Source organism: Augochlora pura, chromosome 3, assembly GCF_028453695.1.
Source record: "Augochlora pura isolate Apur16 chromosome 3, APUR_v2.2.1, whole genome shotgun sequence".
Lineage (NCBI taxonomy): Eukaryota > Metazoa > Arthropoda > Insecta > Hymenoptera > Halictidae > Augochlora > Augochlora pura.
The window spans coordinates 28,994,666-29,010,582 of NC_135774.1; the positions used below are offsets into that span (position 1 = coordinate 28,994,666).

General features: G+C 45.1%; 2 protein-coding genes across 10 annotated transcripts in view; one reads left to right on the forward strand and one right to left on the reverse strand.

Annotated features, from left to right (window-relative positions):
• LOC144479034 (uncharacterized) overlaps positions 1-15,917 on the forward strand; it is a 78,339-nt gene that overhangs the window by 37,167 nt on the left and 25,255 nt on the right. Inside the window, exon 9 of one of the 8 annotated variants that reach the window (XR_013495465.1) lies at positions 335-3,623. The exons of the other annotated variants lie outside the window; for them this stretch is intronic. The gene's annotated coding sequence lies outside the window, so the exon portion shown is untranslated. Of the gene's footprint in view, positions 1-334; positions 3,624-15,917 lie in introns of those variants that run through there. 8 annotated transcript variants of the gene reach the window in all.
• The window catches only part of LOC144479033 (fibroblast growth factor receptor homolog 1), an 80,965-nt gene that overhangs the window by 32,923 nt on the left and 32,125 nt on the right, over positions 1-15,917 (reverse strand). Inside the window, exon 1 of one of the 2 annotated variants that reach the window (XM_078197498.1) lies at positions 6,969-7,382. The exons of the other annotated variant lie outside the window; for it this stretch is intronic. The gene's annotated coding sequence lies outside the window, so the exon portion shown is untranslated. Of the gene's footprint in view, positions 1-6,968; positions 7,383-15,917 lie in introns of those variants that run through there. 2 annotated transcript variants of the gene reach the window in all.

Sequence of the window (15,917 nt, forward strand, 5' to 3'; positions counted from 1 at the left end):
ATTACACCGTTTCGGCCGCTTATATTACACACCGGGGTGCGGCTTGTTCGAAACTCGGCCTCCCTAATTTAATGCCGGTATTTAGTCTACGAGCCCCAGCACGCGCCAGAAAAGAAAGAAACTCCCCGATCTCGTTCGTGGGCCGAAATTTAAAGCCGATCGTCGGAACGATCGCGATGCCGGTGCTCCGACACGCACATATAGGGTGTCCGGAGTCTTCGCCACCGTCATCTTTTACATTAACGAAGACGTTTCTGTCAATCTCGCAGGAGATCGAACTGCTCTGAAAACACTTGGAGAATTAAAAAATAATATATTATTTTCTGATTAATAGGTTGATTTTTATTGATCGAGATTTTGTCGTGCTTTGACACGTCGAAGAGGACAAAGTAGCGAAAAAAGAGGACAAAGTGGCGAAGCAAGAGCACAAAGGATCGGCGAACGGGCGCCACGAGGTTCCCAAGTCGGCGCTGCACCCCACAGCCAGCGCACGTTCTTCCCGAGAAAACCGATCGACGGCGGATCGACGGACGATCGGCTTGTATTTTCGCGGCGATCGCGGCTCGCGCCCGTCGCCGTCTCCTACGAGGAGACATTCCGTTCGCAATATATAAATATTCCAGGGACGTGTTTCCCTTCCCTCCTCGCGAGGCTCGGCACGTTCCCAAAACGTATCGCTATGCGCATCACGGGATTTTCTATCGTCGCGCGGCGATCGCGAGAACCCCGCCGAAGATGGCGAACCGAGCGTCGGCCGAACATGGCGAATCCGTGGAGAGACACCGTGACACCGGCGCGGACGCTCAAAACGACCGGATCGAGGCCGTCGATCTCGCGAGCCTTTTGCGATCGGCCGACTCTTATGTAAGAACGATTTGACGAACGGCAGCGTCGCTGCCGCGACAGAGACGTCCAACGCGCGGTGTCCCCGGGTCGTGCTCGCGGACGTACAAGCCAGGTTCGAGGAATCGGCGGGAAGCGACGGCCAGGAAGCTAACCTGGATCTCGAGCACCCTCGGGGATCTCTTAAAGACTTTAATGGAGAAAGGAATGGCGGCTTGCGAAGTTTCGCGCTGTTTGCACTCGATACTTCGCCTTGATCTTCCGTACGGCTACTTCTTCTTCTCGTCGTCGTCCCCCCTCCCCCGGTGCTTTGGACTCGACGCTTACTCTTCTCGTTCTCTTGTCGGCCTCGCTTCTTACGTTTGTTCTCTTGTTATTCAGCAGCCGACGCTTCACTTTTATTCCGTCGTTATCTTACACGTATATCTCATCGTAGACAAGATTTTATGAAAATGAGACACATTCGTGAATTTCTGTGTTAGAATTTTGAAGACACGTTGCCAATTAAATGGGAAGAAGTGGAGGAGGTTGATACTCTCCGCCTTAGGAACAGGAAGAATGCTTTCTCTTCACCTCGCCCGCAAATACAAAGAAGTCGATGCTTTCTCTTCACCTAGTTAACCCCTTGCATTACGATACTTATTTCACGGCTACGTGGGTGAGCCTGTGTTTGAGAAATTCCGGATAGAAAATATATATTTGTTATACGGCAATCTTAATTTCAATATTAATGATAGTATAATTTAATTTCGATTCAAGAGGTGCGAATAACCTACTTAATAAATCGTATTCTAAATCTTCGAGTCTGGCACGGTAATATAGTCAATATATAATATATAGGTCAAGGGGTCACGTCAGTGTCTATGAACTCGGACCGAAGACGTCCATCGACGGATCCCAAAATTTCCGCGCCCCCACGACTAATAAATCTGTCAAACAGATTCTCGAAAAACAGCAACAAATCGAAGGTGTTCGTCGTCTATTCCGTCACGCCGCGGGAAGGGTCCTTCACCCTAATTGAAAATTTCAACAGTTCAATCGTGTCCTTCCAACCCGTTGGCTCGCGTCTGACAAGGGGCCATGGAACGTATCAAGGCTCACGATCTAAATCTCTAAGCGTCGCGTCGCAGGGACAAGAGGAGGCGCCCTTCCCGCCCCGTTTAATGTGCACCTTTGCCTCGATACGTGAAAAGAGAGAGAGAGAGAGAGGCCGATATAGGCTGGAAGAGAAGGTGAGGCGAGAGAGAAAAAAAGAGAGAGAGAGCCGCGTTCGGGTGGCAGTTTAGCCGGCCGAGCGGCTAAAAAGGGACGCACGCTCTCTCGCCGATGGTACCCGCGTGAATAACAAAAGCCCGGTGGAACGTGCGTCGGGTACCGAAAGAGAACGAAGGGATCGGTGAACAGGGAAGTGCGCCGCGTGATAGTGGAATATTCATTCGAAGCCCACGATCGTCAACGCGATGAATTCACCGGCGAATTAACGCAGGAAAACGGTCCCCACGGGGACCATTCCTCGGCCCTCGTCGTCGTCGTCGTCTTCGTCCGAGCACAAAGGCCCTCTAAACTCTACGCGGCCCTCTTTCATTCCCGTCGTTACTTCTGTGTTTTCTCTTTTTTTTTCGAACGAGGTCGTAAGTCAATGAAACGTTTTTCTTTTTCCGAATCAATGACGCAACGTTTCCTTTCAGGCTTTCGGCCGGCTTCGGATCTCTTGCGCGCGAGCGCGTGCGGCTTTGTAATTGCCCGCAATTGGGGTTAGGAATGCTGTTGAACCCTTCTGTTTCTTCCTTTCTTCGATCGGTGGTCCGCGACTTTGTATTATACTAAATTATCGGGATACGACATTGCGAAGAAAACAGATATCTTCTAGAATTTTATATTATTTTATAAACATTTCTTTCTTATTCTAACTGTCTTTATAAAATAGTGAACAGCAAGGGTGGAACGCTGGTGTTTTGTAATTATTATGCGACGGTGCGATGCGTTCTGCAAATTGTTTTCTAAACCGCAGGTGGAGTTTCAGTTTCTATTTTAGTCTAGGCGCGGCAGGCTGTCAAGGCGAAGCAAAGTTGTTTGCAAAAAGAATACAAGATTATTTCGCCATAGAAAACAATCATTTACTTAGTGACCACGCTCTCGGAACTGTAGGAAAAATTATTGCGACCGTCTGATATTCGTCTTATCGATTCCCGTATCAACGTTTGCATAATGTCAGTCGGTATTAACGTTATATGCCAATGGCTATTGTAAACGCGACCTTCGACAACAGATATTTAAATTGCAACATCAATTTTTAAGCAAATACTGGATTTTTATACTAAATATAGATTTAGATTTTTATATTAATATAGAATTAGGTATTAATACCTACTCTAAATATAATATACTTGACGCTTCGTTTAACGAAGCGTGTGAGTTATAATAATAATTTCATTCATTCATATAGATTAAAAAGCTTATTGTTAGAAAGAAGAGGAGTTTAAGGTTATTTTATATAAAAATAAAAACATATCTGAGTTATCTGCGTTACGAGCAACCCTGTACAGTACAGTGTCATTATTTACACTCGATATTCTGACCAGGAATCGGACGAAATATTTTATTTTTTTTTATCAAATCTTCCTCCTCTGGGTTTACTCAAGTGAGGTTTATCGTCGGAGTTATCACAGGTACGGTGCTCGCGGCTGCAGGTACGCATCCGAGCTATCGTAGTTCCCGATAGCGTTATCGGCCTAGCACAAGAAGTACGGCGTGGCCCTTATAGGGTGCATTTTTCTCGGCGAGTTCAAGTTCAAGCGGTAACAGCCGCTTTTCGTGCCGTTCCATATAATATTAGGGTAGTTGTATATTATTCAACCCTGATTTCCTCAACGCACATTTCTTATTCTATCCTTTAAATAACCTTTTCCACTCGGAGTCATTTTAATTTTAATTTTAATTTTAAAACCAGGCAGGTTCTATAATTTTGCCTAAAATTTACGTAAAAATTCTGACAACACAGAATTTTTCAAACAGAAATTAATTAGTATCTAAATATATTTCTAATCAATATTCAACCAATTCTTATCAGCCGTGATTTTCAATTTAATATTGGTTCTAGCAATAGGCTCCTCAGGGCAAAGCCAAGCTCGAGAGACAACCAACCCCCAATCAAATTCTTCTCGAATACCCGATCAAATAATTATTGCGCCATTAAGACAGCTTCGCGGTATTTACATACACCGATAAATCTTTTTAATTGCACGTACAACTAAAGTACAGTGCGAGGACTTCTCGCCCCCCCCCCCAATTTTCTCAATGTCTTTCAATCACACCATTTTTACCATCGACGACACCATCGCGAACGTTCATTAAAGTAATCGTCCCTTGAGGGCGAGTCCGAGTTATAACAGTACTATCGCGTATAAATTTATTGGATAAATATACGTGACCAACCCCCCCATTTCCTCCGACTATATAATCATATCATTTTCTGGATACTTGCATAATGAGAAATTACGCAACGCGCTCGTATAAAACCTTACCATAATACGGTAACGTAAACTATACTATCACCGTTTCACGTTTCGAATAAATTTATTATTAGTTCGTAAAACCCTGGTAAAAATGACAAAAGACAGTTTCAATAAAATTCCACCGATTTGGCATACGATTTAATAATTCAAAACTGTCAAACAATATAATTATGTCTGAACTAAATGGAAAAAAATTGGTAAAAATTTCGCGATATCATTGTAAATTTATAATAATTTGCGTTCGATAAAATTCACGTTCGCTGTTTACGCCAAAAGTCTCTGCGAATCGAGCGCGCGCGCGCGAGCTTTCGTCTCGTGGCCGCCGCATGTTCGGGACACCGTCCTTCCTCTTCCTCGTGGTTTTTGCGGGCCTAGAAATCCATTTTTACGGGCCGCCGGCGCCTCGTGGGCCCCCCCGTTTCAGGGAACGCGGGCACCCCGGTGACCAAGAGCGAGCGAGTCCCGCTTCCTTCGGCCTCGGGACATCTGCTCGGCCCGCAAGAACGCCAGCATTTTTTCTTGCATTTTCGGATTGTAACAGCCCGAACGACGGAAGGAACAGTGAACGCCTTATGCCGCGGAGGGGGCGTGAAAAAAACGATCGGAATCACTTCGTTACCGACGGAAATTTATACTTCTCGGGCTCATTAGCGACAAGAGCGTAATATGGGACACAGCAGAGCGGCGACCGGGGAGCGGCTTTTTGCCGCGAGAAATACGTTAATACCGACCAGACTCGGCTTCTTTTCTCGATCGAAAATTAGTCCCGCGCGGTGAAAAAACCGTGTAAATTGCTGGATTCACGCTGTCGCTTCGGCGAAGCTGCTCGATCCGAGACAGCTGTGCCAAAAACCAAACGTTTCGGCTCTGACATAAAAAAAAGACGCGAAGTTTGCCGAATGTACGCCCACCGATTTATTTGTTATTGAAAGATAATCGTGGACAAAAGAATTATCAGTGAAACGTTCTAAAATTAGTTTTATTATTGAATTGATACGGAACGTGCTCGTTCATTTGTCGAATGTATATTCGAGGATATACAACGGAATTTAAAGAAAGTGGAACAGGCCGAGTGTAATGTGCGAGGGTGCAAAAGAATTAATGAGGTTAGCGGGACGTCGCGAAGAGCCAGTCGAACACAGTAAATGTCAGATAAGTTGCAAAATAGTTAATTGTTTTATGGATTTGTGTAAACGCTGCACCTGCGAATTTACAACTTTATCGCTACGTCTGCCTTCTAAGCAAACTTCGAGTGCGAAGTGTAAGCTCGGTTTCGCAATAAAATTCGAGAAAAATTCGCCTGGAACGGCTTTCACAGTCATTTTCAAGCCTTTAAATTAACGACCAAATATTGATTTTTGAAACAGTAAAATCACAAATATTCTCATCTCTCACAGAATTTGAGAAAGAAACCATTTTTAAAATACTAGTTACAATAACAGCTTTAATTATACTTGGAAAGCTATTACCATACGCAACTATTATTTAAAACAAAAGTTTATTCGCCAAATTTCTATACTTCAAATTAATTTTTATACTTCAAAAATCTATATTAAAATCGTCGTTCCACCAGGACGAGCATACTCGTACACGATTCCACGATGGAACAGGCCGAACGTTCTTAGTTCTCGGTTAGGGTGACCGACGCAAGTGTTTTTTATCGAGTGTCGTGCTCCCGCTTCTTGCGGCCGGTTTGCTCGATAAGAAGCGATCGAGAGGCACGAGAAAAACGAGAGGAGTGCCGTTGAATGAAGTCGCGCGCGCTTTTCCACGAGTCCGACTGCCTGCCTATAACTGTAATCCTGAATATACATAGTTCGCGTAACGCGGTACCGTATAGCGCAGCCCTCTTTACGGAAGCGAGGAGGATTCAGATGCAACGACAGAACCGTGGAAATCCAATTTGCGGGCGAGCATTATCTCGTCCCTGATCCAACCTGTTGGCGAGGACGAGTTAACTCGCGCTGGGACGGTCGGACGCGGTGCATCAACGCCGGAGACTTCGATGCCTGGTGGCGCATGCTCGCCTAATGCACTTACTCTAGCGCCTCTGCAGCAGAGGCTGTTAGACTTTCTACGGTATTATTTACTATTTCTTGGGGAAGATCGTGCTATAGTAATTGCAATTTCTGGGTAACTTTTTTATCTAGAGTTTGGACGGATTTAGAGCAATAGATTTTAAATTGAATGATTTTGCTCTAAACTGTCTCGTAGAGTTAAGCTTCTCAAGCTTCCTGTAGAGCTAAATAATTTTTTTTTTGCTTAAATAATTTTTGCTGTCGTTCCTTGAATAAACTTTCCAAGATGATAATAATTTTATGGAAAAAGGTGTGATCGCACTGTATAAACCCGATCGATCGTATCAACGTAGCTCGCGTGTCGCAAGCGAATGCATCGGAACAACACGGCAGGTAATCTTATCGGAATTTCTTATGTCAGATTATTCGGTACCCCGTGCGCGACCGATTTCATTGACCCGCGCGACGAATTATTCGAGACCGAATCGCTCGGACTGACTTGCGATCGATAACATTCTTCGATTCCAAGTCGAATCGCTTCGCGGAAATCACTGTCTATCGAAAGTCACGTACAAACTAAGATCCTACTCACCGGACCCGATGATAAGCGTTATCCGTCCTCATTGTCAAAACCATTCACAGATCGACGGAGAGCACACTATCGTTGGTTACCACGACGCAAAGTCCACTATCCCGCGGCACGGACTGTTTCTCGAGTCTCGATTCAACGAAACGAACGGAATAGTAAATAGGAAACGACGGCGTTTGTACACTGACAGGATTCGTCGATGGTAGAGCGATGCACGTGCAACGTTCGACGGGAATGCACCAACTAAACGACACTGCGGCTCTCTCGATGGACTCGCGACGAAAGCCGAACCCGGAGAGCGACGACGACGTTTCTTCGCCGACGGCGCGTTTTCGTCTGACAGCCCGAGGCCCGCCGCGTGCCACCGCTGCACGCACGCACGCGCACTGCACCGACCATCCCCGTATCTCGTACGCTGATTGGTCGAACCTCTGGTGCACGCGACTCTCGGTTCACGTGCACCCTGAAACAGTGCATCGCACGGCTACCGTGCACCGCGCTCGAACGGGGGTGGTGGCTTTTATTTTTAGCGTCAATTACTATATACTATACTATAGGGAATTAATTTATTATAGAGCAACTTTTTCGGAAATGATTCTCTGAAAAAATCAGAATATGGTACAATCACTGAGGTATTTAATTATACATAAGTATGCAAAAATTGTATACGTGTATGTAAAAAAATTATGGTTGTATACCATCGTTTTTTAATTAAAAGATACGTACGAGTAAATACGCAATCGGCGAGAGTAGCGGAAAATAGTGCGGCTCTCGTAAAGATGCGCAAGGCGAGCCCGTTTTGCAACGACAGCCACCTACAAGTTCTCCGAGCGTATCGATGTTTGTGTAACGCGATTACACGCGTTCGAACGACCAGTTTTATTGTCAGCTTGCGAAAGTCGCGAAGTGTCAATTCCTGGCCGCCGTTTAACAGCGTTGGCGTTCTTCTTGACCTAGCTGAACAATGCACGGCGAGGAATCGAGTGAACGACCCGTTCGGCGCGTCTGAAACCACGCAATTATCGGTTCGCAAAGAAGCCTTTCTTTTCCCATTGATCCCGAGCCATACATGGCGATTTCCAATATACCGATACGCGGTTTTCCGTGCTTGTTCTCGATTTCAGAGCCTCGCTCGGACATTTCGGACCGTCGGCCTTCGTTTATAATAGACTCGATACTAAATTTGGACGATCCACGAAATTCCGGAGTAATCGCCGATGTTTCGCCGATGATCTCGACGTTTCTCATTTCTTTTTACTTTTTGGGCGACGCGAAGACTTCGTATCCTCGACAATCGCAATAAGTGGAAGCAGACTATAAATATCTTCTTGCATTTAATAATTTTACTAGATTAAGAATAATACATTGACATTCAAAAATTCTTTTTACCTTTCCGCTGTTCTGATTTACAATTATTTAACCCTTTGCACTCGATGCCATTTTAAGATCTAAAATAGCTATTTTAATCAGCTGTATTTCCATTTCACTTAGTACAATTTACGAATATGAAATTGAGTCTAGCGAATCGTAAAACTGTTACGCTTTTAACAATCTTTTTTTGAATAGAAGGGTCTTTAATAACGTCAAAATTATTTTGCAAACGATATAATGATTTTCATTGATGCCTCAGAGGCGGTTAATATTCCAAAAAAGCATAAATTTCGGAGGTTTAACTGTACTCGACGCCATCAAATTTTACCTAACAGTCTCAACACGTCGTCCTCTTTTTCTATCCGTCTTGCTATCTCCCTATTGTACGGTCGACAATATCGCACCGGTCGAGACACCGAACGTGGGCCAGACCCCGACGAGGGGTACGCCATAGATAAGTTTAACGGTCCCGCTGCCTTTTTTTTTTCGGTCGTCGATTGTCCGGACGGAAAAACTGAGCAGCATCGCCGAACGGGTTGGTTCCCCGAACGCAGCTGAATGAAATTAGAAAAACGGCGACGCACGTGCGCCGTTTCCGGCGTTGCGGCAAATCACGATGTACTTCCGCTGGTGCGCATTCGGCTCCGGGGGACGAGCGCTACCGACCGGACCGACGATATATGCCCGACACGAAACGCGCGTCGACGCACTTTTTTCTGAATTACGTGAACGCATTCACAATGGCCCGGCCCGGCCCTGGCGAAGATCACCGAGTCGATAAGGTCGCCGGGGTCTCCTCCGCCTCGATACTCTTCGGAAATGCCTCGCTCGAATCGATCAGATAAACCCGGCGCTATTAAACTGCCTCCGCTTTCTTTGGTACGCCGCTGCGATTCGCGTGCCACCCCTTTCGCCCTTATCTACGACGTTGCGCGGAATTTATTAGCAATTTTTCAACTTCCGAAATTAGTCGGCGACGTCCACCGAAACAGTTTTATCCGATTCGAGACGACCCGGGAATCTCGATGAAATTCTTGACGTGATAAATAGGATTCTTTGAAATTAATGTTACAGTAATTTTAAATTCTTCCAATATTTTTACTATAATGAATTTCTCTTAGCAATTTTTTTAATAGACGTTTTAAATATACTAAAAGTATTAAGCAGCGAGGGAAATTTCTTTCTCGGTTCTGTTCGTTAAAATTTATAATTTCTATTTTAGTATTATTTTATTTCAGTAATAACTTTATATGATTCAATGATATACCAGCAAGATAACGAAGATCATATTTTACACGAATAATTTTTAACTCTTTGTACTCGACATCAGTTTAACCTCAAATTTGAAATAATTTTCCTGGCTCATAGTATTTCCATTCTATGCACCAAAGTGCACTTTTATGTATAAGAAATCGCTTTTTGCGACTCTCATCAAAAGTTTCACTATTTATAAATTTCTTAAATCTAAGCTTCGTTGATATAAAAATCATCTTGGAACTTGATAAAACAATTCTAGTGACGCCTCAGATTCTCCACTCGAGTGCAAAGAATTCAATTACCGAGTCAACTATAAATCTCGCATCGTGTTCTCTAGAGACTTCAATGCCTGGCGGCAGATGCACGATGATCTTAATGCATGCACCGACATCACGCATCTCTATGCACATCTATCTCTATGCACATACATCACCAACAATTCTACCACTTAATTATTCAAGCTCCTATTATCTACAACATTATATTTCAAAACATTCGGTGATCGATTACTTCACTGAATTATTTGTCAATTTCCCAAAATCCGCGAACAATAATCCGACCATTAATTGACCGAGAAGAACGCGTCTGGTATTTAACGAGTCGCAAGCGGAGGCGAACCGTAGGGCATTAAATTTTTGCGTGGTCGTTTAGCCAGGCCGGTGTAAACGTCGCCGCGCGATCAGGCGCAATGATTCTCGCGGTCGTCCTTATACACGGCCGATTAACAAGGGGACAAGGCGTCTCTAAACCTTGCCGTGGGTATCGTCCCGTGCCTATATTCCCGTCCGAGGATTCATTCGTATTGCCCTCGCGTGAAACGAGCGTAGGACCCACCGTGCGTTAACTACCTAATCGATTAGGCGGCCGATGTTCGCCGGGGATACTTCGATATCGCCGTGGACCGAGTTACAAGGGAGTTTCGAGGCGAGCAATCCGAGATAAAAGCTTCGGGCGCGGAGCGAAGGACGCGGCGTGCAGCATCTGCTGCGCGTTATTTCTCCGGTGGAAGAGAGAAATCGAGACGGCGGAACGGAGAAAGGGAGACGGGGAGAGAGAGACGGAAACTGGGAGACACGGCGAGAGAGAGAAACATCAAACGAGAGGGAGTGACACGGAGAGGAACGGGACAGAGAGAAACGGGACAGAGAGAAACGGTGAAAAAAAGGAACAGGGAGAAATAGAGAAAAACAGAGAAAAACGGAGAGGAGGAGGGAGCGAGTCGTGGATTCATTAGCGGACTTCGTTCGTAATGGGAGAGCCACGGGACATCGTGAATGATTTTCCGACAATGCCGGGACTCTTTGATAGAGCCGGTCGTTCCTGGAACTTTACAAATTACGCGCAGATGCACGGTGAAATATAATAATAAACGCTTTGTGGAAAAATCCGACGGTGTGTTGCCGGGCGGCTTTTATTACCCTCACCCATAGTCCCGCGGAGCGCACCGCAGCTTTAATGGCCGCGGAACGCATAAAGACTCCGTGAGTCCCATAAGGATGTCCAATTTTTCGCTATCGGGGATGCTGGATGGCTCCGCTGACGCAGAAGCTGTTTGCTCGCCAATGCGTCGAAGACGGAAAATAAAGGTAGAAAACAAGACTTCATCGTTTATCGACTTACTCCTTAATAAAAAGTTAGTTTTATCTATGACATTTAAAAATAAATAATTGTTTTTTAGACACAATATTCGACTTTTAAAATGCCTAATTTCACTGCACAGAACGGAGTAGGTCAGAAGAACCGTCTTTGTTGTACAGTCAAATACCTCTTCGACCGCGAAGCGATCGAAGTGTTACATCGATGAAGTTGATACAGTATTTACGATCCACAAGGCAGGAGAAACTGGAAGAATCTCTCGCGATGAAACTTTTCGATAAGCTGGCTCGATTTAGCGAGAGGGTTTCGCGAGGTTGCCCGGCAAAGTGTTGAACCGTGGCGCAACGAAACGACGTCGCGCCGAGCACCGGCAAATTTTCCTCGACCGGCGTGCAGAATCGAGGCGAGTGGATCAGCCATCGAAAAGAAAACGCTTAATCGAGCCGTGGCTTCACGGGTCGTGGGGTTCGCAGCGCGCGATAAACGTTCGCCGGGGCAGCGAACGGTGGGCGTTCTATGCTAATCAACCGGAGCGTTCCGCTCCTCGAAGGACCGACCGCCACCCGGAAAGCAAAAATCCGGCCACAATGGCCGGACACGCTCGTGCTTTCACTAGCGGCGAGCATTATCTATGCTCGAAATGAAACCCTCCCGGTTCGTTCCGCTGGGGTCGCCCCGGATAACGTTTCTCCTTCTCCCACTTATCTATTCCTCCTCTCACTTCTGCCACATGCCTGGCCTTTTACACTCTCGCTTTTTAACTCGTTTGCTGTTTAATTCGTGTTCACCCTTCCACTCTCCTCGATTCCTCGCTCTTTTTGTTTTTATGGTTCTTCGGCCTTTTATTTCCACCAGCGTTTCAGGTTCCCACTGTTTTAAAGCCTCGTTCGACGTTTCGACGAGTTGCTGTTCGACTATTTACACTGTTTCATTGTTACGCGGTCGAAGCCATTTCAACTGCAAATCTAAAATCATTTTTCTGGCTTCTAGTGTTTCCATTTTATATGAAAATATTTATTTCGTGCGTATCAAATCGAGTCTTGTTACTCATAAAAAATTAACACTTTTAACAATTTTTAAATCTAAGATTTGGCGATATTTATTAAAAATAATTTTGGAACGTGTTACAACAATTTTAATGGCGCCGCAGAGTCGCCACTCGAGTGTAAAAATTAAGGATAAAAATTATCTAAAAAGGAACTCAATGTTACCTTTTACAATTACATAAAATTAAATTAAACATTGCTAATATTCGCATCCCGAAGACCCCGATTAATTTCTACGACCTCTGAATTTGATTTACGATGATATACACCATTCAGAAAAATCTCCCCTTAATCTCCATGGTGCGCGAATCGTAAAGCAGTCACAAAGGCATCGTTTGCATAAGCATCCGCAGCGATCACAAAGAAAACGGATAATTATACTTGCCGAGTGGTATTCGATAAAAGACGTCTTTAAACGTTCTATACGTTATTAATCTCGCAGGCAGGTATTCTATTCTTCAGGGACACCCTGTGCATCATCGAAAAATCCTGGTGGCCGAGAGACCACTTAGTCGCGAGTTACTTATTTCCCGCCATTATCGCGAGGAACAAAAGCCTGTTACCGGCTTCGTGGATCGTTCGCGAAATCGTGCGCGCCGCATTAAATCACTGTTAATGCACGGTCGCGGTCAAGAAAGTCCAGAGAGAGAGAGAGAGAGAGAGAGAGAGAGAGAGATCAGAGTTTGACAGCGTTAGAAAGATCGCCGCGACAAATGATCCAACCCGACTATCTCTCGCGGCGAGAGGCTACCAACAACGCTCCGTTCCTCCGCCTGTAAACGGCTTGTCGCCCGCTGACAACAGTATTTGTCTCTGCAGCCACGATCGGAGAGATTTATCCTCGCGGATCACTGCGTATACAGTTGCGTTCGGCTGATACAGTCCCGGCGAACATGGCCGTGCCATTATCGGCGGCGTGCACTCAAAAATCGTTGTACATTGTTCCGGAAAGCGACGATTTATGGCGAAAACTCGATTTTCGTCTGTATTTATCTGTAGTTTGCGAAAGAATATTTTAATTTTTAATACGCCAAGTGATGTATTAGTTACTGGCGATTGACCATTTACAATTTAGAAATGAAGCATTTCCTTCTTCCTTTAAAAGCATCTTAACAGGTACAAAATGATATATTAACAGTTTTAAATGCATTTAATTTTGGCACTGTGTCGAACCGTAACTATCCAGTGCTGTTATAAATGCATAAAATTCGCAGCCCACTAATAAGTTTGCATTAAATATCTTCCAAAATATGTTTCGAAAAATTGCAGAATGAACCCAGAAATTCAATGGAAGTATTTCCAATTAAAAATTACGATTAAAAAAAATATTAGCACTGTTATTCTCAGTAACAAATACCCTATTATTCTCAGTAACAAATACCCTATTATTCTTAATAATATATACCCTATTATCCTTGACAATAAATACCCTATTATTCTTAATAATAATCCGAAATACCAACGAGTTTATTCATAAATGATCGTCCAGCCCGGTCATCAAAATGACGGCCGCCTTTTCCGAATCGATTGAAAATTACGCACAATTCATGCCGTCCACTGCCAGACGCGTTCCGAACAAAACGAGGAGGATTTTTCGGTTCGAAAGACAGGGAGTGTTCACAGAAAGTGTCACCGATCCGAGAGCTGCATCTTCCGACAAAGCGTAAGCGCGAGCGCGCGACAGGGAGGCTGACTCTCTCTCTCTCTCTCTGTCTCTCTGCTCGGGGCCAATCGCGTTCCATCGGGCTGCAGCCACTCTGATGCGGCGACAATGAACCGTAAAACCAGGCTTTTACATCAGAATGAGCCCACATGGGACACGAGCACCGAGTCCTCGACGTAACGCCGCCGGCACAATGACCGATTCACGGCCGCGGTACCATGCGACAATACGCGCTTGTTTGCCGTACACAATGAACAAACGGCAATTCGATGGCCCGACACGCGGACAGCTGCACGTGAGAAAATATTTGGGAACCTGCGGACCAGCCGCGCGAATCTCGTGCGAATCCGCGAGATCGCGCGGGACGGCCGAGTCGCGATTCACGGTTGAGGTAAGTGAGAGAACGCGGTCTAAAATTTGTGCGATTCAGGTTCCTTAAATTATCATTATTGCGGCGGAAATTGCTATATAATAAGAACTAAGGGATCGTAAGATTTATTAGATTTATTTCGGAAGACATTGCTTAATAATAAGGATCACGAGATCCTGAGATTTCAGAAACTGATTTCACATTTGAGATGGAATTACGAAGTAATAAGGACCGTAGAATCATAAAATTTCAGATAGTAATTTGATAATTATTTAACAAGTAATTGCTAAATAATAAAGACCATGAAATCATAGAATCTCAGAGAGTGATGTTACAATTATTTCGGAAGAAATTACTAAATAATACAGACCATGGAATCATGAAATTTCAGAGAGTGATCTCACAATTATCTGAAAAGAAATTACCAAATAATAAAGGACCATGAAATCATAAAATATACAGAAGGCGATTTCATAATCATTTCAGAAGAAATCGCTAAATAATAAGCTCCACCAAATCATAAAATTTCAGAAAGTGATTTGACAATTACTTGACAAGTAATAGCTAAACAATAAAAGGGGGTAGTTACCAGCAAGTCGTGAAGTTATCAAGAAGTCGTTTATCTCTGCTGAGAATCGTCCTCGTATCTCTATCGACGACTGAAAAGAAAGGAGTCCGTGGAAGGATGGATCCGTCACGCGGATCGTTTGCCATCGAAACGGAAAGTAGTCGATCGCGGGGAACCGTTAAAGGGGAACCCTCGCGGTGTAGCGTAGCGGAGGATCGGTCCCCGCCGGTCGTTGTTCGTTTTTCGCGATTGAATCCGCCTCCGGGACCCCGGTGTCTTTAACGAGGACACATGGAACCGGTACGTCCTCGCGTGTCGTCTTTACTCATTCAAGAGAGGGAAACCAGTTTTCATCGCGGTGGTCCCGGCTGACGCGGGTCGATCGCGATGCAGATAAATAAGCCCTCGGGAGAGAGAGAGAGAGAGAGAGAGAGAGAGAGAGACGCGGTCGCGCGCGGCGAAATCCAGCGGAATCCGGCGAAAACACGGCGAAATCCCAGAGAAATCGTGCCCACCGCGTTGCATGCGGAGGACTCCCGTAGAACCGATCTACTCGCGTCGACGTATTTTTTCCGGATCGTACACGAAACGCGAACGTTTATCGGTGGAAGTCGGCGGAACTCGGGCGGTCGGACACGCGAAATTAATCGACCGTTTAATGCGACACTTAACCGAGCTATCTGGAACCGAGAATGACACCGAGACCGATGTCCGCTGATTGGGGCTTAATTAATTGAACGCCTTCGCCGCGATAGCCGTTTTAAATGCCCGTTTATTAGGATAATGCGCGAAATTATGTTCCCACGAATGTTGTTCCGGATCTTGTTCACCCTCCCCTCTCCCCGCCTGTTCCACGTGGTCTTGTTCGAACGCGTGTAACGCCGCGGTCCGACGCGCGAAAGATCGGTTTATCAATTTCCGAATCGTGCTCCCGGATTTATTTCTTACGGGTTCATTAAGCTGCGGGAATTCCATGATTTATCTACACGCGTCTTTTCAGGGTTGTTGTCTTTATTTTTTGACGTCGCCAGGTTTTCATCCGAGCAGAAACGTTTCGATCGTCGGGATTCTATCTTGTTAG